Source organism: Grampus griseus (genome assembly GCF_964374135.1).
Source record: "Grampus griseus genome assembly, chromosome: 4".
Lineage (NCBI taxonomy): Eukaryota > Metazoa > Chordata > Mammalia > Artiodactyla > Delphinidae > Grampus > Grampus griseus.
The window spans coordinates 42,296,042-42,314,589 of record NC_138997.1 but is presented as its reverse complement, the minus strand read 5'-3'; the positions used below and the strand labels follow the sequence as shown (position 1 = coordinate 42,314,589).

General features: G+C 35.9%; 1 protein-coding gene and 1 pseudogene across 3 annotated transcripts in view; one reads left to right on the top strand and one right to left on the bottom strand.

The window, feature by feature from the left end:
• CFAP299 (cilia and flagella associated protein 299) overlaps positions 1-18,548 on the top strand; it is a gene marked incomplete at both ends in the record, with an annotated part of 629,105 nt that overhangs the window by 55,818 nt on the left and 554,739 nt on the right. The gene's annotated exons all lie outside the window — the stretch shown is intronic.
• LOC309821777 (dynein light chain 1, cytoplasmic-like) lies at positions 16,412-16,676 on the bottom strand (annotated as a pseudogene). Its single transcript has one exon. The product of its transcript is annotated as a dynein light chain 1, cytoplasmic-like (transcript).

The window sequence follows — 18,548 nt, the reverse complement described above, 5'->3', positions numbered from 1 at the left end:
CAAAATGCTATTTTCAGCTCTTTGAAGCTAATTCAGTCTTTTGAGCTTTTCCCTAACAAAAAGGCACATTTGGGCTTCCCTGGTGGCGCAGTGGTTGAGAGTCCGCCTGCCAATGCAGGGGACACGGGTTCGTGCCCCGGTCTGGGAAGATCCCACATGCCCTGGAGCGGCTAGGCCTGTGAACCATGGCTGCTGAGCCTGCGCGTCCGGAGCCTGTCTCCGCAACAGGAGTGGCCACAACAGTGAGAGGCCCACGTACCACAAAAAAAAAAAAAAAAAAAAAAAAAAAAAAAGGCACATTTATGCCACATATATTCTGGCATTTTAAAAAATACAGCATTTTCCTGAAGTAAAATGTTGCAACAGATCTAAAAGATGGTTTTTGTTGTATTGTCTGTAAGTTACTTTTAAATACTTAAGCATAGAAAGTGTGATATATATGTGTAAATTGTTTTGTTTTTTTAAAAATAAATAAATTTATTTATTTATTTATTGGCTGCGTTGGGTCTTTGTTGCTGTGAGCGGGCTTTCTCTAGTTGTGGCGAGCGAGGGCTACTCTTCGTTGTGGTGTGAGGGCTTCTCTTGTTGTGGAGCACAGGCTCTAGGCATGCCGGCTGCAGTAGTTGCGGCATGCAGACTCAGTAGTTGTGGCTCGAGGGCTCTAGAGCGCAGGCTCAATAGTTGTGGTGCAGGGGCTTAGCTGCTCTGCAGCATGTGGGATCTTCCCGGACCAGGGCTCGAACCCATGTGCCCTGCATTGGCAGGTGGATTCTTAACCACTGCACCACCAGAGAGGTCCTGTAAATTGTTTTTAAACCACAACTGTTAACATTTGAAATGACCTAATCAGGAATCCACAGGCTAAGGGAAGTTAGTTAGCATTCAAAGAGACGATTATCTGAATCTGCAAGAGAGGGTTTATTAACTATCATAAGTGATTTTAGAAAAACATTTTCATTGATTAAATTGGAGCTGTCAATTTACGTGGATTGGGTAGATACTATAATGCACCACCACTTTTGCATGGTTGAGGTAGAAAAATTAGGATCGTCCGTCAGCTTGATCCCTTCAGATTGATACAGATATGTTGACTTTCCTTCAGTCCTTTATCCCAACACTTAAAGGATGGGCCATTGTGTGATTCAGCTAGGCACTCAGATCAGCTCATCCTGCCCACAGAATGCTGTGTTTGTCTCTGAATCTTTAATGTGAGGCTCTTCCTGGAGAGCCCAAGGGCAAGTGAGGACTTCATCTCGCTTACAGACCTGGGTTTGTGCCTCCTTTCTATAAATGTTTATACATGTGGGGGAATTCATTGTGAAGCTAACTTTGTTTTTCACATATTCTGGTGGTGAGTTGTAGAAAAGGACATGTGCAGCACTCACCTGCCTTTGATCATTAAAGCTACTAAGCAAGAGATACTCAGAAAAAAAAAATGTGACCAATTTTGAGTGACCACTGTTAAAACATGAACTGAGACATATTAAAATTTTTAAAAGTGTTGTTGAGCGAAAATTGACTTGAATTGGGCAGTGCCAAACCAGAAGTGGTTAGGAGCACTCCTTGGACAGGAGCCAGGGGAAAGACTTACCTGGAGAGGATGAAGAAGCAAAGAAAGGAAATTATTGATTGGCTTAAAGCCCTGCTGGCTGTTTGTGATTGGTTGTGCTTAGCATTTTGATTTCAAAACCATGAGGCATTTACAGGCTGAGATTTTGGTTTGCTTACATAGGCCACCCAGACATTAGTACCACCGCAGTCTGATGGCTTCTTTGTTTACTTAATTTAACACCACATAAATTTACTTCAATTCACGCATACCTCCTAGTTTCATTGCAAGTTTTAAAGGTTGAAGGTCAAAATCTTAGGGATTTTAGTATTCGTTTTTCAGTCCTTGGTATCATATATTCACTCAAAAGTGGCAATTCTGCATATCTCTTCCAGGTTCATTGGCAGCTTGAAATAGAACGTGGCAGGAATGTTCACAAGTTGGCAAACTCCACAAACTTCCCCAACCATCCCCCCGCAGAGCTGTTTGCTAAATATTTACCTAGACTTTCATGGTCTGGTGTCCATTCTGACAGGTCTGTACTCATGATTCACTGGATTTAAAAAAGATTCAGAATAGTACCTTTGCATAGAAGATAAAGGTCGGCAAATACTTTAAAAGCTTATAAATTTCTTGCTTTCTTTCTGGACCACATTGCATTGCTGGGAGACTGTGGAATACAGCCAGCTAGAAGCACAGAATTGGCCTGGGCCTTTGGCAGAAGAGGTTGGTTTTAGATGAAATTCAGAGATAAAACCCAGATAAAACCAAGACAGGTGATGGAGCTGAATAAAGAAACTAAGGTTCATGTATTAATTTCCACAAGCATCTCTTAATTTTCTGTTGGTAATAAAGATTGGTAACATATTTATTGTTCTTTATGTAAATGTTCTTCAGTTAATTTTTTTTATTTTGAGATATTTGTAGATTTATTTGCAGTTGTATGAAATAATACAGAGATCCCATGTACCCTTTACCCATTCTCCCTCAGTGGCAACATTCTACAAAACTGTAACACCATAGCCTTGACATTGACACTGATGTAGTCAAGATACAGAACATTTCCATCACTACAAGGATCCGTCCTAATGCCCTTTGATAGCCATGGCCACTCCCACTCACCACCACTCCTTCCTTATAACCCTTGACAACCATAAATGTGTTCTTCATTTCTATAATTTTGTCATTTCAAGAATGTTATGTAACTGGAGTAATACAATATGTAACCTTGGGATTGGCTTTTTTTCACTCAGCGTAATTCTCTGAAGCTTCATTGAGGTCACTGTGTGTATCAAAAGTTCATTCCTTTTTATTGCTTGGTGGTTATTCATGGTGTGGATGTACCACAGTTTGTTTAATCATTTACCCATTGACGGATATCTGGGTTGTTTTGGCTGTTATGAATAAGGCTGTTATAAACATGGGTGTACAGGTTTTTTGGTGAATGTAATTTTTTATTTTTCTGGGATATATGCCCAGGAGTGCAATTGCTGGGTTATATGGTCGTCACATTTAAGTTTTTAAAGAATGTGCCACACTTTTTAGAGTTCTGTATCATTTTTACATTCCCATCAGCAAAGTATGAGAGATCCAGAGTTTCTGTATCCTTGCCAGCATGTGGGCATGTGACTAGTTTTTATTTCAGCCATTCTTGCAGGTGTATCTCATTGTGGTTTTAAGGCATTCTTACTGGCTAATGATGCTGGACATATTTTTTTGTATTTATTTGCCATCTGTATATCTTCTTTGTTGACATGTCTCTTCATGTCTTTTTCCCATTTTCTAATCGGATTTTTTTTTTGACTGTTGAGTTTTGAGAGTTCTTTAGATATTTTAGGCTAGTCCTTTGGCAAATATGTGGTTTGTAAATGTTTTCTCCTGGACTATAGCTTGTCTTTTCACATTTATCATATGATCTTTTGCAGAACAAGAGATTTTAATTTTTATAAGTTCCAATTTATCATTTTTTTCTTTTTGGTGTTGACTAAGAGGGCTTTGCTTAATCCTAGATCTTCAGGATTTTTTTTTTCCTTCCAAAAGTTTTATAGTTTTTTATATATATATATATATATATTTATAGTTTTATATTTTAGATTTAATCTGTGGTCTATTTTGAGCTAATTTTTGTATAAAGAGTGAGACTTAGGTGAGTTTTATTTTTTGGTTTATGGATGTTTAATTGTCCAGCATTGTTTATGGAAAAGGTGATTCTTTTTACATTGAAGTGCTTTTGAACTTCTGTCAAAAAACAATTGGTTATATTTGTGTGGGCCCATTCTGGCTTCTCTGTGTTGTTCCAATTTCATTGATTTTTGCTCTCTACTTTTTTTCATCCTTCTGCTTGCTCAGGGTTTATTTTGTCCTTCTTTTTCAAGGTTCTTGAAGTGGGAGCTTAAATTATTGATTTGAGAATTTTCTCCTTTTCTACTGCATTAAGTTCACACTATAAATTTTTTCTCTCAGCACTATTAGCAGTCTCCCACAAATTGATGATGTATTTTCATTTTCATTCTGTTCAATGTATTTTTAATTTCTCTTGACTCTTTCCTTTTTTATCCATTTACTATTTAGAAGTGTGTTATTTAATTCCTAAGTGTTTGTAGATTTTCCCATTATCTTTCTTGTTGATTTCTAGCTTAATCTCTTTTTGAAGAACACACTGCATGTGATTTGAATTCTTTTAAATTGTTAAGACTTGTTTTATGGCCCAGAATATCTATCTTGGAGTATATTTCTTGGGCAGTTGAAAAGAAGGTGTATTATGCTGTTGTTGGGTGAACTGTTCTATAAATGTTGAGATTCTGTTGGTTGATAATGTCAAGTTCTATGTCCTTGCTGATTTTCTGTTTGGTGGTTGTTTTATCAATTGTTGAGAGAGGAGTGTTGAAGTCTACAAGTATACTTTGGAATTTACTTCTTTTTATTTTCAGTTCTAGCAGTTTGGGATTCACATAATTTGCAACTCTGTTATTTGGTTCATACTCATTTAGGATTGTTATGTCTTCATGGTCGATTTACCCTTTTATAACTAGATAATGTGTCTCTCTGTTTCTGGTAATTTCCTTTGCTCTAAAGTCTATTTTATGTCATATTAATAGAGCCACTCCTATTTGCCTTTGATTAATGTTTACATGATATGTCTTTTTTAATCCTTTTACTTCCTGGTGACCTATATTGTTACATTTAAAGTGAGTTTCTTTAGACAGCACATAGTTAGTCCATGTGTTTAATTCACTCTGCCAATCTTTGTCTTTTAATAAGTGTATTAGGCCATTTCATATAATGTATGTATTGATATGTTGGGGTTTAAGTCTGCCATTTTATTTTTTGTTTCGTGTTTTCTTTTGCCTATATTCCTATGTATTTCTTGAACCTGTTTTAGAACTTATTTTCATTTATCTGTATTGTTCTTTGTGTGTATGTGTGTGTGTTAGTTTCTGCTTTACAACAAAGTGAATCAGTTATACATATACATATATCCCCATATCTCTTCCCTCTTGCGTTTCCCTCCCTCTCACCCTCCCTATCCCACCCTTCTAGCTAGTCACAAAGCACAAAGCTGATCTCCCTGTGTTATGCTACTGCTTCCCACTAGCTATTTTACATTTGGTAGTGTATATATGTCTATGTATACACTACCACTCTCACACTTTGTCCCAGCTTACCCTTCCCTGTCCCTGTGTCCCCAAGTCCCTTCTCTAGTAGGTCTGTGTCTTTATTCCCATCTTGCCCCTAGGTTCTTCATGACCATTTTTTTTTTTTTTTTAGATTCCATATATATGTGTTAGTATACGGTATTTGTTTTTCTCTTTCTGACTTACTTGACTCTGTATGACAGACCCTAGGTCTATCCACCTCACTACAAATAACTCAATTTCGTTGCTTTTTATGGCTGAGTAATATTCCATTGTATATATGTGCCACATCTTCTTTATCCATTCATCTGATGATGGACACTTAGGTTGTTTCCATCTCTGGGCTATTGTAAATAGAACTGCAATGAACATTGTGGTACATGACTCTTTTTGAATTATGGATTTCTCAGGGTATATGCCCAGTATTGGGATTACTGGGTCATAGGGTAATTCTATTTTTAGTTTTTTAAGGACCCTACATACTGTTCTCCATAGTGGCTGTATCAATTTACATTCCTACCAGCAGTGCAAGAAGGTTCCCTTTTCTCCACACCCTTTCCAGCATTTATTGTTTGTAGATTTTTTGATGATGGCCATTCTGACCGGTGTGAGATGATATTGCATTGTAGTTTTGATTTGCATTTCTCTAATTTTTAATGATGTTGAGCCTCCTTTCATATGTTTGTTGGCAATCTGTATATCTTTGGAGAAATGTCTATTTAGGTCTTCGGCCCATTTTTGGATTGGGTTGTTTGTTTTTTTGTTATTGAACTGTATGAGCTGCTTGTAAATTTTGGAGATTAATCCTTTGTCAGTTGCTTCATTCGCAAATATTTCCTCCCATTCTGAGGGTTGTCTTTTCATCTTGTTTATGGTTTCCTTTGCTGTGCAAAAGATTTTAAGTTTCATTAGGTCACATTTATTTATTTTTGTTTTTATTTCCATTTCTCTAGGAGGTGGGTCAAAAAGAATCTTGCTGTGATTTATGTCATAGAGTGTTCTGCCTATGTTTTCCTCTAAGAATTTGATAGTGTCTGGCCTTACGTTTAGGTCTTTAATCCATTTTGAGTTTATTTTTGTGTATGATGTTAGGAAGTGTTCTAATTTCATTCTTTTACACGTAGGTGTCCTGTTTTCCTAGCATCATTTATTGAAGAGGCTGTCTTTTCTTCATTGTATATTCTTGCCTCCTTTGTCAAAAATAAGGTGACCATATGTGTGTGGGTTTATCGCTGGGCTTTCTAGCCTGTTCCATTGATCTATATTTCTGTTTTTGTTCCAGTACCATACTGTTTTGATTACTGTAGCTTTGTCAGAAGTCCAGGAGCCTGATTCCTCCAGCTCCATTTTTCTTTTCCAAGATTGCTTTGGCTACTTGGGGTCTTTTGTGTTTCCATACAAATTGTGAAATTTTTTGTTCTAGTTCTGTGAAAATTGCCAGTGGTAGTTTGATAGGGATTGCATTGAATCTGTATATTGCTTTGGGTAGTAGAGTCATTTTCACAATGTTGATTCTTCCAATCCAAGAACATGGTATATCTCTCCATCTATTTGTATCATCTTTAATTTCTTTCATCATCTTATAATTTTCTGCATACAGGTCTTTTGTCTCCTTAGGTAGGTTTATTCCTAGGTATTTTATTTTTTTTTTTTTGCAATGGTAAATGGGAGTGTTTTCTTAATTTCACTTTCAGATTTTTCATGATTAGTGTATAGGAATGCAAGAGATTTCTGTGCATTCATTTTGTATCCTGCTACTTTACTAAATTCATTGATTAGCTCTAATAGTTTTCTGGTGGCATCTTTAGGATTCTCTATGTATAGTATCATGTCATCTGCAAACAGTGACAGCTTTACTTCTTCTTTTCCGATTTGGATTCCTTTTATTTCCTTTTCTTCTCTGATTGCTGTGGCTAAAACTTCCAAAACTATGTTGAATAAGAGTGGTGAGAGTGGGCAACCTTGTCTTGTTCCTGATCTTAGTGGAAATGGTTTCAGTTTTTCACCATTGAGAATGATGTTGGCTGTGGGTTTGTCATATATGGCCTTTATTATGTTGAGGTAAGTTCCCTCTATGACTACTTTCTGGAGGGTTTTTATCATAAATGGATGTTGAATTTTGTCAAAAGTTTCTCTGCATCTATTGAGATGATCATATGGTTTTTCTCCTTCAATTTGTTAATATGGTGTATCCCATTGATTGACTTACGTATATTGAAGAATCCTTGCATTCTTGGGGTAAACCCCACTTGATCATGGTATATGATCCTTTTAATGTGCTGTTGGATTCTGCTTGCTAGTATTCTGTTGAGGATTTTTGCATCTATGTTCATCAGTGATATTGGTCTGTAGTTTTCTTTTTTTGTGACATCTTTGTCTGGTTTTGGTATCAGGGTGATGGTGGCCTCGTAGAATGAGTTTGGGAATGTTCCCTTCTCTGCAATTTTTTAGAGGAGTTTGAGAAGGATAGCTGTTAGCTTTTCTCTGAATGTTTGATAGAATTCGCCTGTGAAAACATCTGGTCCTTTTGTTTGTTGGAAGATTTTTAATCACAATTTTAATTTCAGTGCTTGTGATTGGTCTGTTCATATTTTCTATTTCTTCCTGGTTCAGTCTTGGGAGGTTGTGCATTTCTAAGAATTTGTTCATTTCTTCCAGGTTGTCCATTTTTTTGGCATATAGTTGCTTGAAGTAATTTCTCATGATCCTTTGTATTTCTGCTGTGTCAGTTCTTACTTCCCCTTTTTCATTTCTAAATCTATTGATTTGAGTCTTCTCCCTTTTTTTCTTGATGAGTCTGGCTAATGGTTTATCAATTTTGTTTATCTTCTCGAAGAACCAGCTTTTAGTTTTATTGATCTTTGCTATCATTACCTTCATTTCTTTTTCATTTATTTCTGATCTGATCTTTATGATGTCTTTCCTTCTGCTAACTTTGGGAGGTTTTTTGTTCTTCTTTCTCTAATTGCTTTAGGTGTAAGGTTAGGTTGTTTATTTGAGATGTTTCTTGTTTCTTAAGGTAGGATTGTATTGCTATAAAATTTCCTCTTAGAACTGCTTTTGCTCTTTCCCATAGGTTTTGGGTTGTTGTGTTTTCATTGTCATTTGTTTGTAGGTATTTTTTGATTTCCTGTTTTATTTCTTCAGTGATCTCTTGGTTATTAAGTAGTGTATTGTTTAGCCTCCATGTGTTTGTATTTTTTTACAGATTTTTTCCTGTAATTTATATCTAGTCTCATAGCATTGTGGTCAGAAAAGATACTTGATATGATTTCAATTTTCTTAAAATTACCAAAGCTTGACTTGTGACCCAAGATATGATCTATCCTGGAGAATGTTCCATGAGCACTTGAGAAGAAAGTGTATTCTGTTGTTTTTGTTTTTGAATAGAATGTCCTATAAATATCGATTAAGTCCATCTTGTTTAATGTATCATTTAAAGCTTGTATTTCCTCAGTTATTTTCATTTTGGATAATCTGTCCATTGGTGAAAGTGGGGTGTTAAAGTCCCCTACTATTGTGTTACTGTCAATTTCCCCTTTTATGGCTGCTAGCATTTGCCTTATGTATTGAGGTGCTCCTATGTTGGGTGCATAAATATTTACAATTGTTATATCTTCTTCTTGGATTGATCATTTGATCATTATGTAGTGTCCTTCTCTGTCTCTTGTAACAGTCTTTGTTTTAAAGTCTATTTTGTCTGATATGAGAATTGCTACTCCAGCTTTCTTTTGATTTCCATTTGCATGGAATATCTTTTTCCATCCCCTCACTTTCAGTCTGTATGTGTCCCTAGGTGTGAAGTGTGTCTCTTGTAGATAGCACATATGCAGGTCTTGTTTTTGTATCCATTCAGCCAGTCTGTGTCTTTTGGTTGGAGCACTTAATCCAATTACATTTAAGGCAATTATTGATATGTATATTCCTATTACCATTTTCTTAATTGTTTTGGGTTTGTTATTGCAGGTCTTTTCCTTCTCTTATGTTTCCTGACTAAAGAAGTTCCTTTAGCATTTGTTGTAAAGCTGGTTTGATGGTGCTGAATTCTCTTAGCTTTTGCTTGTCTGTAAAGGTTTTAATTTCTCTGTCAAATCTGAGTGAGATCATTGCTGGGTAAAGTAATCTTGGTTTTAGGTTTTTCTCCTTCATCACTTTAAATATATCCTGCCACTCCCTTCTGGCTTGCAGTTTCTGCTGAAAGATCAGCTGTTAACCTTATGGAGATTCCCTTGTGTGTTATTTGTTGTTTTTCCCTTGCTGCTTTTAATATTTTTTTCTTTTTGTTTAATTTTTGGTAGTTTGATTAATATGTGTCTTGGTGTGTTTCTCCTTGGATTTATCCTGTATGGGACTCTCTGTACTTTCTGGACTTGATAGACTATTTCCTTTACCATATTAGGGTAGTTTTCAATATAATCTCTTCAAATTTTTTCTCAGTCCCTTTCTTTTTCTCTTCTACTTCTGGGATCCCTATAATTCTAATGTTGGTTCATTTAATATTGTTGCAGCGGTCTCTGAGACTGTCCTCAATTCTTTTCATTCATTTTTGTTTATTCTGCTCTGCAGTAGTTATTTCCACTATTTTATCTTCCAGGTCGCTTATACGTTCTTCTGCCTCAGTTATTTTGCCATTGATCCCTTCTAGAGAATTTTTAATTTCATTTATTGTGTTGTTCATGATTGTGTGTTTGCTCTTTAATTCTTCTAAGTCGTTGTTAAATGTTTCTTGTATTTTCTCCATTCTATTTCCAATATTTTGGATCATATTTACTATCATTATTCTGAATTATTTTTCAGGTAGACTGCCTATTTCCTCTTCATTTGTTTGGTCTGGTGGGTTTTTACCTTGCTCCTTCATCTGCTGTGTGTTTCCTTGTCTTCTCATTTTGCTTAACTTACTGTGTTTGGGGTCTCCTTTTCGCAGGTTGCAGGTTCGTAGTTCCCATTGTTTTTGGTGTCGGCCCCTAGTGGCTAAGGTTGGTTCAGTGGGTTGTGTAGGCTTCCTGGTGGAGGGGACTAGTTCCTGTGTTCTGGTGGATGAGGCTGGATCTTGTCTTTCTGGTGGGCAGGTCCACGTCTGGTGGTGTATTTTGGAGTGTCTGTTACCTTATTATGATTTTAGGCAGCCTCTCTGCTAATGGATGGGGCTGTATTCCTGTCTTCCCAGTTGTTTGGCATAGGGTGTCCAGTATCTGTATTGTTTTTGGTGTGTCTTTTTACGTAGCTTTTTGGTGGTTGCACTTGATTAATTATATTTATATGTACGTAATTTATCACAGTCTGCCGCTATTATCATTTTTCTCGTTTGAGTTAAATATAGAAGGCTTACCAACCGTTTAATCATTTTATTTTCCTTTGTTAGAACATAATTGTTTTAAACCTCTCCTCTCCATACATTTAATCAATCAGACAGTGTTACATTTTTTGCTTCAACCATCAGTTACCTAATAGTTCATTTACCTCTTCCTTGTTTCACTCTAGCTTAACTACCACTCATCTGCCTCACTTATTACTTATAAAAGATAAATCAGAGATAAAGTGCTGTAGATGGGGTAATATCAGTGCCACTCTGCTGAGCACAGGAACTACAAAATAGTCTCCATACTCAGTCAGGGGTAAGGTATGGGAGTAGGGTCAAGTTCATTGGCCAGTAGGGCAATATTTTAGTTTTTGTCATTTTTGTTTTCATTAAGTTTCTTTCTCATTTTCTTTGGGTTACGAATGGTAAGAAATTTGGAATGCTTATCGAAAGAAGTGCAAAATGTGTTAAAAACCCAAATATAACATTTAAGAAATTAGTTTCTATTTCTCAATATCTGTATCCTTGCTTCAGGGTTCCTGCTAATATACACAGTGTCTGTGAAAAGTAGAGGAAAACACTCCCACTGGGGGACGAATTGTAAAAAGGTGCCATTTTTAGGGCTGCTCTAGCCCCACAATATGTGGGCTAAATTTTCTACCCTCACCATCTTAGCAGGGTCCCTCTGTGATGGGCTCAACCTGCCTCACTGTTACCTGTGAACCTGCCTTACCTCTCTGAATTTCTCTCATGTTTTGATCTAAAGAAATTTTCTAAGAAATCTGCTCAGATATATTATTTTTCTTTTATTCTGATATCTTGGTTTCTTTCAAGAGGAATAAAATGTAAGTTAAATGTAGATTTATTTCTATTCAAAATTCAGTATTAATAAAAGCAATTGTAGCTCTTACCACACCCATCAAAAGTAATTTCCAACAACAGGTAACAGGTGTTTTGAGGGAAAGGGGACTTCATGGTCAAAAAAAGTTGAGAAAATGGTACATAATCTATCCCATTTTTGTATATTTATATAGTAACAACTCTCAAAAGTTATGTAGTAAAGAAATTCTTGCTTAACTTAGTTTAATCTAGCATTTAACTATATAATTCTACATAATTAAATAATCCAAATTTATTTAACTACATAATTCCTCTCCAGTATATTTCATTTTATTTTACTTTGCATATAATCAATTAATAAGTTTTAGTCTATTAATGACTATTAAAACCAATTTTAGCTTGGGAAATGTAAGTTAAAAATTATTTATTTGGTTTCTACAATATGTGGGATGTTGTACTATGAACTGATATAATTAATCTTTTTGGCTTTTTAAAGTTAATAACAAATCTGTAACTCTACTGTCATCTCCTCTATAGGAAGTTCTCTTAATCTGCATTTTATGGACCTTTTCAGGTTCCAATGAATGGCATGAACAGTCCCCAAATTGGGTATGGTATTTTGTGTAAGGTGTGCACATTTCTGTAGAAAGGGCTCATTGTTTTAAAATTCAGTCTTCAAAGAGTTTGTGACCCTTGTAAGATTAAGACCTACTCTTCTCTAGGAGGTAGTTGCCACCATTAGTGTAGTTTTTCCTTTCCCAAATCAAGGTACTGCATTAAACAGCAATTTATGTATCTAAACAAGATATAAAGATACATTATAATATATGGGTGAAGGCATTTAGGACATTTTATTTCAACTACCTATAATGATTATAACTTGTATAAAAGGGCAGGGGAAGTCACACTCTTCACGTTTTTATATTAAATAGCAGATTCAAATTTTTTTCATTGTTGCTTTAGTTTCCTGATGTGTTTTTTTTGTCTGTTTATATTTATTCACAAATGGCTACTAAATAGCGACTAGTTGCCATATATTAGATATTATGAAATAAAAAGAAGAATCATCAGGTGATTTTAAGGGATAAGTCTTCATTTGAACTTTACATTTCTTGGACAATAATTAGTAAGGTTAATATGCTAGAGAGCAGGCCATTGCAGAAGGTGTTCCCCGCCCCCGCCCCAAAAAAAAACAGAAATTGAAGGGATGCATTTTCAGCAGTTTGTTGAACAGCTAAACTTACTCCTGTTTTGTTACTTCAGACACCTGTTCTGATGCTATTCCTTGGCTCTGTATCACAGAACTTCCCATTAATGACTGTCCTTTTATTTCCAGTTTGATTCTTAATTCCATAAAATTTCTATTTTCATTCTTCCACTATTCCTATCCATCCAACATCTTTTTATAAAAAGTCTATTTTATATTGAAAACAGGCAGGGACTATTTTTTATCTGTATTCTATAAAGTGATGTGGGCAGGATTTAGGTCCCAGCATGTAATTTTAATAATTTAAGTGATCCGCCCGGGAATGGGGAATGGCTGAGGGTGCAAAATCTGAAACCTTGACCTTAATAGCATCGTGTTTGAAAACGCTGAATTAATTACTCTAACAAAATAATGTACAAGTGTAGTAACATATGAAGAAAATGTTTCCTTGGGAGAAAAATGAATTAATTATGGTAAAAAATTTTCAGCAGAAACAACACTGCATTCTTTTAAAGTGAAATCATGAATAGAGGTAAACTAATATTTCCGGAATTACTGACACTCCATATACAATGTGTGTATTTTTCTTGGCCTTAAAATTTTTTTTCCACTAAATCAGATTCATTGCATTTGGCAAGATTTTCAGAAAGAGCATGAGGTTATTTGGGGGATGAGTATTTGACATGTTCACACAATGTACAGTTCAGGGTTCAAAGTTGAAATCACAGCACTGTTTTCCTTGACAAGAATTCTCTCTGGCAAATTGCCTAGGAAAATTCTGGTAGGTTTCCTTGCATCCCACCCAATATTCAACTAATATTGTAAAATCAGTCATCAGCTGGGACTAACTAATTGCTCTAGAGTTATTTATCTGAATAAGATAACTCTCCATTAGACTTGTTGAAACAATAGGACACATTTAATTGAAAGACTCAAATATTCTTTTGCCTAAAAATTGGTGAGAAAATATATGTTGAATTTGTATCTTTGATAATATGACAATTATATTATTGGTAAGTTATAGAAATATCTATATATCTCAGGATAAAATCTAAGTAGGAACTTCTTAGAAATGTTTCTGCTCTAACTTCATTTAATGACATGTTACTGTTGTACTCTTACTATGCCATCAACATTCTCACTTGTTAATTTATTTTGGTGGCTATAGTGCTGAAATTTTATGTCATTTAGAACTATGGACTCTGCCTCATGGAAAATATTATAGTGGTATTCAGAGAGTATAGACTCAGATTGGCTATTATAGTGTGAGTCTAAAATTTGATTTTAGGAGTGTGAGCATGTTGCTGAATCCAAGTTTGTGTGACTGACGCACAGTAAGGCCAAAGAAACCGAAATGCCAGAATTTGGAGCTGAGAAAGGTTTATTGTGAGGGCCAAGGAAGGAGAACAGGCAACTCATGCTAAAAAAACCCAAACTCCATGATGGTTGTCAGGAAAGAGGTTTTAAAGGCAGAATTTGGGTTGCGGGCTGCAGGTTGTGTGATTTTCTTCTGATTGGTTGGCAGTGAGGTAACAGGGTGGTGCTCCAGGGATCTTGTGCTCAGCCTGAAGTTACCGTCCTCCACCTGGGTGGAGTCCTTACTTCCTGCAGAAGAACTCAAAGATAGTTAGGTACATCCCTTGAGGAGGAGCTAGGACCTTATTGCTGCACTATTGTTTGACTGCTTTTCCTTTGTTTCTGCATTCTTTCACTTTCCTGCTTAGTAACTGTTTGAATCTGACCTTTGAAACTCAGGAAAGGTTTAGGAGGCTGAAGTCTTTTCCCTACAAATGAAAGTGGGGACATGAAAAGGCTTTTGTACCTGGGAGGGCCCCACAGGGTCCTGCTTGGTTTCAAGCAGGCTGTGAAATGTTGAACAACTAATGTAATTCTAGTGGAGTTCTTCAGTGTCTTCCAATAGAATTAAATATTGCTTTTTGAAAGAAGTTAATTTGGGATTAAGAGCTGTAATTTGTAATGTGCCATTGCAAAACATTATGTAAAATGGCCATGTTTGTAAATATGCAAGGTTTAGGTAAAATAAGTAATTTGGATGCTAAAGCAAAAATTAGGGATGCATATTATTTTTTTATTTCCAAGTTTTCTTCCTGTATACTATCAACTCTCTGTGCATTTTGTAGTTAAATTGGTGCTATGTAGAACCTGAAGCTTTATAGCAAAGTTCTACTTTTTTCTATCTAACAATGTTTACAAGCATTTCACCATCATAAAATATTTTTCACTTTATATTTTATTTTTATGTTTATATTCACAACAGAGATTCATCCATTTATTAATATGCATTTATTGAACATGAATTATGTACCAGACACTGTTCTATCCCTCAGAATTTACTAATGACTAAGACAGGAAGAAACTTCCTACCATAATGATGTTTACATTATAGCAGGAGAGAAGACAATAAACAAACAAATCCAATGACTAATTCTTAGTTCTCATCTTAGTTGACTTACAGAAGCATTCAACAGAGCTGATCTTTTTCAATACCTTGCAACTCTTTCTTTACTTAGTTTTGGGATTTCCCCAGGTTTTCTTCTCTGTCTGTTCATTCTCTACTTCCTTTGCTGGTTCCTCCTTATCTTCTTGATTTCTTAATATTGACATGCTCCAGGGCTGTCCTTGAACTTCTTCTTCTTGTCTTCTTTGCATCCTTGATGATTGTATTTATTAGCATGGCTTTAAATACACTCTGTACTCTGACAACTGCCTACTCATTAGTCTCCAACTTAGACCTCTCCCTTGATCTCCAGGTTCACTATGGAATTGTTCACTCCATATATCTTCTTTAATATCTGATACACGTAAAGTCCTGATTGTACCTTCCAGATTGGCTTGTCCTGCAGGCTTTTCCATTTTAGTAAATGGTATCCCCAGCCAAAAATCTAAGAGCTGTCGTTCACTTCTCTTTCTCTTCTAACACATCTCTAGTCCATTGTCTTTTTGATCTCATTACCCCTCATTTTCCCAACTCCAGCCATTCTAGCCTCCGTGCTGTTCCTCCAGTACACTGTATATGGTTCAGCCCGAGGGCCTTCTGCTGGAAATCTCATCTCCCAGATTTACTCATGGCACACTGCCTCACATCCTTCAGGTTTGTTCCCAAACTAACTTCTGTGAAACCTTCCCTGACCTATTGAAAAATTATACACTCCTTATTTATGTTCCTTCCTAAGTTTTTCTTTATTGCAATTATCCCTGCCTAACATACTGTGTATTTTACTTCCTTTGTACTTTTGCTAGCTCCTCTCCTGCTAGAATGTGAGCTCCATGGGCAGGAAATTTCATGTTTTGCTCTGTACCTGGAATGGTATCTGGCATGCGGTAAATCCTCAGTGGAATGTGGGGCTCCAGAGCAGAGGAACCACATCTCTGCAGGGTTTTCCTCCCTCCTTCTTCCCTCACCATTTCCCCTCCTTCCCTTCTTCCTTCCCTCTTTATCTCCCTTCCTTCCTCCCTTCCCCGGCCCCCTTCTTCTTCCTCCTCTTTCTTCATTGTTCTTAATAGGCTTGGAGAAGCTGCTGAGTTAAAGCCAGTTTTCTATTTCTGGCTCTCTGTTTGGATTGGCAGTCACTTGGTTATTGGGAAATCCGTGCCTAGTCTTCCTGAGGTGTGGGCTGCCTGGACATCATAGAAGGCTCTTCATCTTCAGGGTCATGGCCTATTTTTTTTGTTGTTTTGTTTTGCTAATTGCTTTATAACCACAACAAACTAGTACAGAGTATGCCCTGTACAAAGCAACACAATAAAGGTCGAGGTGTTCCCTTGGGCAAGGCTGAAGTTTTCAGTCTGTGGTATTTGGAATTTAGGCTACAGTCCTTGTTTTTGGATGGATCATTGGGTGTGTGGCACAGTCCATGCTTTTAACAATATTTGAACAGGAGAATGGCCACTCGGCCCAGGTAGAAGTAGATGAAGTGTTTGGTTTCATGTGTCACGTAAGTACCGAAGTTCCTCCCCACGATGCAGTGCCAGGTGGGGTTCTACTTCTTGTCAAACTCCTTCTTGATACGGGCAGCAATGTCCTTATCTACATTTCTCCAATGCCTGAGTAGCACACTCCACCAAGTCCTGTTGCATCTCCTCCAACATATCGGCATTTTTGATCACGGCCTTTCGATCACACATAGTTACCAAAGAGCAGCGGCTGGCCGACTGCAACGGTCTCCTGGGGGAGAAGCTGGCGAGGCTCAGACCCTTAGAGAGGAGCGGTCCCTACTGAAGCCGTGGCGCATCTATCAGAGTCACAGCCTATTAACCCTATAATTTGAATTCTGCTCCTGGCAACTCACCAGTCATTGAATGCCATTGATATGTGGCTGCAAACGTTCTGTTTGGGGAGTGGCTTGTTCTTCTAGTGAGTGTCCAAGCTGCTGCCCACCATCGTGGCTCTGGATAACCCTCCTTTAGTACCTCCTATGATACTGTGCTACATTCACAAACTCATTTATTGTTCTCCATGGCAGTAAATTGTAAGCTCTATGAGAATAGGAACATTTTTTGAATAGCAAGGCCTAGGACACTGCCTTGGTCACGAAAATAAATATTTGTTGAATAAATGAAGGAATGTCTAAATTACACTTATAGATAGAAAAATCTATAAAAAATCTATAAAAATCTATAAAAAAAATAAAGATGAAAACTATTTTATGATGATAAAATATTGGTAATAAGAACATAGTTTTTTTCTTTCATTTGTTTTATCTATGCTATTTCTAAAAAAAGTCTTTGTCATTTTTTGGCACAAAGTTTCCAGTTCTTATACAGTGTACACCCTATTTTTTATATACTTTCATTCATGTTAATGGGAATCTGGAGCTGGATGGAGAGAAATGAGTGTGCCTAGCTTGCCATCTTTCCCAGAATATTTTCACCAATGTTTATATTTTTTAATAAATGTGTTGTAATAAAAAATACTTCTCAGCTTTTTTGCTCACCTTATATGCTTGATAGAACAATAAATGACTTTGTCCACTCTCAAAGAACAAAAATTTATTCTCATCAAGGAGACTTAAAAAAATATCTGTTCTTTGTGTGACAAGGCAGGTATTGAGCAGTTGTTTTCCTGCACCTATTGTCCTTAATTTTTTTCTGTTCATCTCTTCATTCCCAAATATGCAAAACTACAGAGAAAAAAAGTTATCAAAGCCTAACGATATGTGATTTCTCCTAAGGTGTTATTCTGTAGAAACATCTGGGTGTGTCATGTACCTGAGTGATTATAAAACAAACATTTTATATATGTTTATAAACAGGTCATTTCCCTTAATGTGTGCACAGCCTTCAAAATAATATATCCCAATAGTCTATAGCAATGCATTCCTAAAAATAATCCATGGTGATAACTAAATGCTGCTTCTAGGAATGGAAGAATAGAAAAGAGAAAGATTTGTGAAAAAATGAGAAGAATAGTTTACCTCATTGAAAGTATTGGTTCAAGTTCTTCTTTTCTGTTTCTCAAAACTACAAATGAATTATTTTATTCTTCGTATGTAAGCACAAATAGCTTTGATGGTTATAAAGAAATAGTTCATGTATGTGTCATTGATTTAAATTACTTGAAAACCATTCCAATTTTAAGCAAATAATTACATGTCACAATTTCATGCTAAATATGTTGTTACTTTTTACTAAAATCTTAAGTGTAAGATTCAGTATAATATAAAAATTACATAAATAAATACCAATTAATTCATTTGGTCTTAGAGTAACCTTCTTACTAAGAGTGAGTTAAAAAAAGGATACCCAATTTTTTATCTTATTTGAAATTATAAAATTATTTTAAGAAAAAAATTAATTTAGGAAGTTTTATTTTTCTGTATAATCATTGGGAATTGTGTAGAAAATTTATTATATTTATTATTTATATATTATTATTATTTTATATGTTTATTAGATGTGTATAGCACTTCACGTTGCCAGTATCATCAAGTAAAATGCTGCCAACCCCTTCCATATGTCATACCTTTTTTTAATATGTCTTTGGTGTCTACACAGTCA